This window comes from Triticum aestivum, chromosome 1B, assembly GCF_018294505.1.
Source record: "Triticum aestivum cultivar Chinese Spring chromosome 1B, IWGSC CS RefSeq v2.1, whole genome shotgun sequence".
Classification (NCBI taxonomy): domain Eukaryota; kingdom Viridiplantae; phylum Streptophyta; class Magnoliopsida; order Poales; family Poaceae; genus Triticum; species Triticum aestivum.
Genome location: NC_057795.1, coordinates 658,660,022 through 658,666,610, shown reverse-complemented (window position 1 = coordinate 658,666,610; position 6,589 = coordinate 658,660,022).

Below are 6,589 nucleotides of genomic sequence, written 5' to 3'. Positions count from 1 at the left end.
AGTGGTGCCTAGCACGACACTTTTCCGCCACTACTTCTCCCCCCGCGTCCAACCCGGAGGCACTCTCTCTGGGACTGTCGCCTGGATCCCGAGGATTTAGGAGAGAGGCACGTACCCAGATGGCGCCACGAAGGAGAGGTGGGAAGAGTGGTGGGGCCGATGGTGCTTGATCATTGAGGAGGACCCGCCGGAGTTCTGCCGGGGCGTTTGTCGGGAGCCGCTGCCCCGCGGCGCGAACTGGAGCGACCTCGACCCCAACGATAAGAAATTCTCAATCGCCACCACCAGGATCCGCCGCCTTACCGAGGCCGGGCTCACCCTAGAGATGATCGTGGCGGACTTCATCCGCCGCCGAATCGGTCCGCTGCACAAGAAGGGGAGGCCGACATGGGATTTCAGGAACGTGGCTGACATCATGAGGCTCTGAACCGTCCTGTAGGACAACTTCACGGTGCTAGGGCACTCCTGGTATTGCCGGAGGCTCTTCCAGCTCAAGGAGTACACCAACGGCAAGGTGAGGAGGACCGGCAAGGCTGCAACGTCCGGCAAGGTTGTCAAGGGGCCCTTGTCCGGGCTGCCGCTGGAAGTGGTTCCGTTGAGCAACAACTCCCGGCAGGCCGAAATCTTGGCCATGATGCCGCCCTTCAACGCGCATGGTCTCGATGCGGTGTGGGTCGAGCCCCCGGCATGCAAGGTGGAGGATTTCTTTGCAATTTGGTCGAAGAACTCGACCACGAGGAACTGCGGCTCATCCAGGACACCATCCAGGAGGAGCTGAACTATATTGCCGCCAGGGCGATGGAGGCGGAGCTCGCCAGGCTTGCCAGCGAGGCCAGTGGCATGGAGAATGAAGCCGCCACGGTCGCATAGGAGGAGGAGCTCGCCACGTGGGTGAAGTCCGTTAGGGAGGCGACCGGTGCCAGCACCGGGGCCCCTCCTGCCAAAGGCACGGGCGAAGGGTCATCCGAGGAAGAGGCCGAGGCCAGCGAGCCCTCGGCCACGCAGAACAGGCGCGTCCTGCGCCGGGCCGGGCAAAGCCGTGACGAGGCAAGCGGCTCCGGGGGAGGCCATGCGCGTGACGAGGTCCGCGACGACGAAGACTGAGGCCGCGGCGGCGAAGAAGAAAGACGCGGTGGCGAAGAAGAAGACGCATGCCTCTTCTTCATCCAAATGCTTCCGGACTCCTTCGCCTCCCCCTCGCCCCGTAGGCGCCGGTACAGACATTGACTTCGACTTCTCTTCCCTCAGCCCGAGGGGGAAGAGGAAGGCAGCAAAGGAGGAGGAGGACGACGACGACGAGTAAGTGCTCTACCCCTCGCCGCTTCAATCTTTACGAACCATGTTGCCCTCCTTGATTTGGCTTGTTCCCGCAGGGAGACGGAAACACTGGCTCAGCGGGCGGCGAAGAGGGCTAGAGCCTCGACGGGCAGTGTCAGGACCCCGACTCAATGCCACACTGATCTTGCATGTAACACCTCATATCACTTTGTGGCCTCATGCACGGTATTCCCACGGGTGTCGCCTTACCAGGCCCAGGACCGTTTGCGCTTTTTGGCACACATATATGATAGTGTCGCTAGCATCCATATGACAAGAAGCCCGGGCTAACATGTCTAGTCGTGAACCCAAAGTGGCACTAACTTACGAGGACAGGCATACATGACCCAGCAACAAACGTGTCGGTCATCAGCAAGTGAATCCGGGCTGTAGCAACTGGGCTAGCAGGACTCCGGTAAACACCGCGTGACATTTCCCTGAAGGGACAGACACAGGAACGAAGAAGGACAAATGCCGGCTAGCCTAAGTGTTCCGGAGTAGTAGCAAGCTACCAGGGCTCAGTGGAAGCACTAGGAGACATTTCCCGGTAAGAGAGGCTACCAAAAGATAAACAACTAGATAGTCGGATCCCACAAATACCAAGCATTTCGATAACATACACACAATATGCTTGATATGTGCAAATACAACATGGCATCACAACATGACTCTACAACTCAAATATTTTATTCAAGAGGCTCCAAGGAGCGAGATATTACAAACATGGGTCTCATGACCCAGCATTCAGAGCACACAAGTCAAGCACAAGCGGAAGCTTAACATGTCTGAGTACATACATCTACAAATGAAAAAGGCTGAGAAGCCTGACTATCTACCAGATCCTGCCGAGGGCACAAGATCGTAGCTGAGGTAAGAAGCTAAACATCGAAGTCCATGCGGTACTACTAGTGAAACTGAAGTCCCTCTGCAAAAACATAAAATAGGCAAACGTGAGTACAAATGTACCCAGCAAGACTTACATCAGAACTAACTACATATGCATCATTATCAACAAAGGGGATGGTGGGGTTTAACTGCAGCAAGCCAGCTTTGACTCAGTGGCTATCCTGAACTACGACTGCAAGTAACTCTTTTGAGGTGGCGCACACGAGTCCACATATTCACCATATCAATACGCCAGTATGGATCCGCTCCCGTCTCCCTACGAGAACGCCATCCATAGCACTAACGCTTATCTTGTGTATTTTAGAGTATCCACTTTCACTTGTCTATGAACTGTATAGGCAACCCAGAACTCCTTTACCGCGGACACGACTATTCAAATAGATCATATTAACCCTGCAGGGGTGTACTTATTCACACACGCTCTCACCACTTATCGCCATTTACAAGACATGTACTCGGCAACCTTCAAGCGGAAGCCCAGCGAGGGTGTCGGCCACAACCTGACTAACCACACAAGTCTCTCGTCCAGGTTTACCCCCTATTCGGGTTCCATCCGCAAGGAGATCCTGTTGGGGTGTCGCTCACGGCCCCAAACGATGTGTGCAGGGTTCCCAAGACCACCTCGAAGGGTGGATCTACGCTTGGTACACCGTGCCATGGTGCCTAGTCTGTCCCAAGCCCACCTGTACCGGGTGCCACTTGGTAGACTACTAACACTACCTACAGACACCAGAAACTAGTTGCAACTCCTGGACAGAGATCATGTTGATTAATAAGTTGAGAGGGGTCGAGTTACCGGAACCCAGTGTGTGGTAGTAACTATTCATGGATCACAAACACAGAACACAGTTCCTGAGGACGGTTTCAATGAGACAACCCACCATGTAGTCCTACGTGGCCTCTCATCACTACCTTTACCAAATCGTGTTCACACACTTAGCTCTCAACAGTAGGACATGTTCACCACATTCCAATTCATCCCCGATGAATCAAACCTGACTCAACTCTAAGCGGTAGTAGGCATGACAAACAAGCATGAATGCGTAGGCACATCAGGGCTCAAACAACTCGTACTCATGCTAGTGGGTTTCATCTATTTACTGTGGCAATGACAGGTCATGCAAAGGAAAGGGGTTCAACTACCGCAGCATGTAACAGTTGAATCGTTGTTGTCCTAATGTAGTAAAAGAGAGCAGGGCGAGAGAGTGGGTTTGTATCGGAATGAACAAGGGGGTTTTGCTTGCCTGGCACTTCTGAAGATAGTATAGTTCTTCATCGGTGTCAACAATCACATCGTCGTAACACGTCTATCGAGAGGGAACAACCACCGACAAACAAGAGAGAACACAATCAATGCAATGCAATGCACAATATGATGCATGATCATGACATGTCAATATGTTGTAGTTTGAGCTAATGCAACTAGCAGCAGGTTAAATGGAGTTGGTTTGAATCTAAGATTCAAATTCAAACTCCATATATGACATTTGAAATGCCATTAATTCAAATGGTCATATACACTAGCTTTAGGTTGCTCAAACATGCATGAAAATGCCATAAACAGATTCTTTGGATTTTTCTGATAATTTTTCATATATAAATTTGTTTCATTTGGAGTTACGGTTGAATTTATATTAATTTTTGAAGATTCAAACATTTTTTGAAATTTCCTGTATTTATTTTTAATCCAAAAAATTGTTAACTCCGTCAGCATTGCGTCGGGGTGACGTCAGCAGAGTCAACAGGGCTGCCCCGGGTCAAACCTGACCAGTGGGGTCCATAGGTCAGTGACCCAGTGTTGTTTAGTGTCACTGACTGGTGGGGTCGAGTCAATAGACAGGTCGGCACAGTCAACCCTGACTGGTGGGTCCCGCGTGATTAAACTAATCTAAATAGAAATAAAACCTAGATTAGTTAGGGCGTGGGGCCCAGGTGTCAGTGAGCTAGGGGGTTAGTTAGGGTGTCATTAGCGCTAACTAAACCGGCGCCATGTCAGCAGGTGACGCCTGCGACCACGGCGACGGCGAAACCTCGCCAGAGTTGCTCGGGGCAGCGCTACAGACGGTGGTTTGCGACGGGGTTTTGGCTCTACAGGGAGCTGGAGGAGTGGCGCATCCACGGATGTCAGCAAATGGAGCTGGGGTGGCCCGTAGCTGCGGCGATAGCGAGTTGGGCAGCGGCCGGAGCTCGGGCGAGCTCGGGGTCGAGGCTACAGCGGTCTTGGCAATGCGAGGTTAGCACCTACGGCGTCTACGCGGTGCGGCGAGGATGTTGGACGCCTTCCCGGGACCAAATGGTCACCGGAGCGTCATCGCCGGCGAGCTTTGGCGGCAGCACTGTCGGGTGAGAGAGGCGCGACGGCTACGGCATGCTAGGGAGAAGACGGAGAGGGGGAGGATGATCAGGAGCTCACATAGAACACGCAGAGCGGGTCAGCTGGCTCGGGGGAGGCCGGAGCTGAGCAGGGCGGTGAATACGATCTCGGATGCTCGAGGTTGAAGATGAGGGTGATGCAGGCGTTGTGGTGCTTCTCCGGTTGCGTGGGGCATCGAGGAGGAAGACGGAGCCAAGGCTATTCTCTTGGGCACGCTGGGTGGACTAGGGAGGGCCGGTGGCCGGTTCTACAGCGAGCGGTGGCGACGGTGGCGTTTTGGTGGTTGTGTGCGAGAGGGACAGAGGAGGGGAGAGGTGATGGGAGAGGTCGAGGGGGTTTCAAGGCTGTCGTGGCATCCTCAGGGCAACGGGGAGACAGGCACGCAGGGTGGAGGTGGCCACACGGCGGCGCGCGCGCGTCGGGCACGCGCCCGTCCTCCTGGCAAGGAGGAAGACGACAGGAGGAGGCTGCTGGGCTGGGCCAACAGTGCTGGGCCGCCAGGCTGGACAGGTAAGCGCCAGGTAAAAATCTTCTCTCTCTCTCTATTTTTCCTAGTTTAGTTTCTGTTTTCTATTTTCTCTTTCTTTTCTTTGATTTAGTAAAAATACTAAACCACATCTAAAAATCCTGAAATAAATAGTGAGGACCTGTTGAATTATTTCCAACAACCCACATATAGTTTCAGAATTATTTGAGCATTTATAATTGTTATAGCAATTAAATTCCCAAATTCAAATACATAATGATTTAATTCAAGAGTCCAGAAATGGCCTAGAAATAAGTGCATCATTTTTGCCAGAGGTTTTCACCTTTATCAGAAATGATGAACATTTCCAAAGGGCATTTTGGGTTCATTGAAAATATTTCATGGTGATCCTAGTTGGATTTTATTTGGTGCTAGGGTTTGAACATCCCCTATTTCAAGTTTATTTCAAGATTAAACATGATGCACACATGGAAGCTAGCATAGATCAGACCAGAATTAGGGATGTGACAACTCACCCCCGCTAAACTAGAATCTCGTCCCGAGATTCAAGACGTGAGGTAAGAAGACAAAGGGAATACTAAGTATCACAAACTTCATGATCCAGCTGTCTTCTCGAGGGTGTTGATTTGTTGACTCAAATTGATCTTGACGTCTTTGCTTGCGAGGTCTTCATCCAACACGATGACAACAGAAGGAGACTCTACAGAAAAGGATCTCCTCGAAGATCGAATATTCAAGATCGACTCATGGAGTGAGAGGTAAGAACATCTCTCGAGCTAAGATACGAAGCATTCATCCAAAGGGATGGAGTGGAACAGATGTTGGAGGTTCACTAGGTAGACAACAATTCCACACTTAAGAAGGTGGTAATCGGTTGTCAATGTAGCGAGGAGTTGAGTTGCCATGATACCACACCGAGACACCTTATGGATGGTGACTCGTAGATATATCCCCTTAAGTGGCAAAAATAATTACCTTTGATTTCGAGATCATTGAAACTCTTTATACCAACCTAAGGCAAATCACAATCGATCATTTGAAGGAGTCCGAAAGAATGACATTCTCGGGCCAGAATGGATGATGTGGACTACCTTGTTGAAGACAACGCAAGGGATGATTTTGCTTGCGCGTGCTCTCCAGATCTTGAGCATTTCCATATTCATCAAGGTTTTACCAATATCCGTGTCAAGGATCTTGGCAACACAACATACTACCATGATGGATACCAGTGGAAGACGCAGATGCAAAGGAAGATAACACCTTCTGAGATTTCACCTTAGCGGGCCAAGGGGACAAAATCTGGATGATCGACCGAGAGACATTTAGCACTCCGCTTCTAATGTTCTCCTTGATGTTCTAGTGTAACCCATTTATTGAAATGGTTTGGTATCTAGAATATCAAGTAACAGGTCGGACTTCGGGAGCTCAAGAATCCATAAGGAATAACTACGGAGGTAAATCCTGCCAAATCCTTATGGGGAGGTGGCCAACTTGTTCAATCAAGA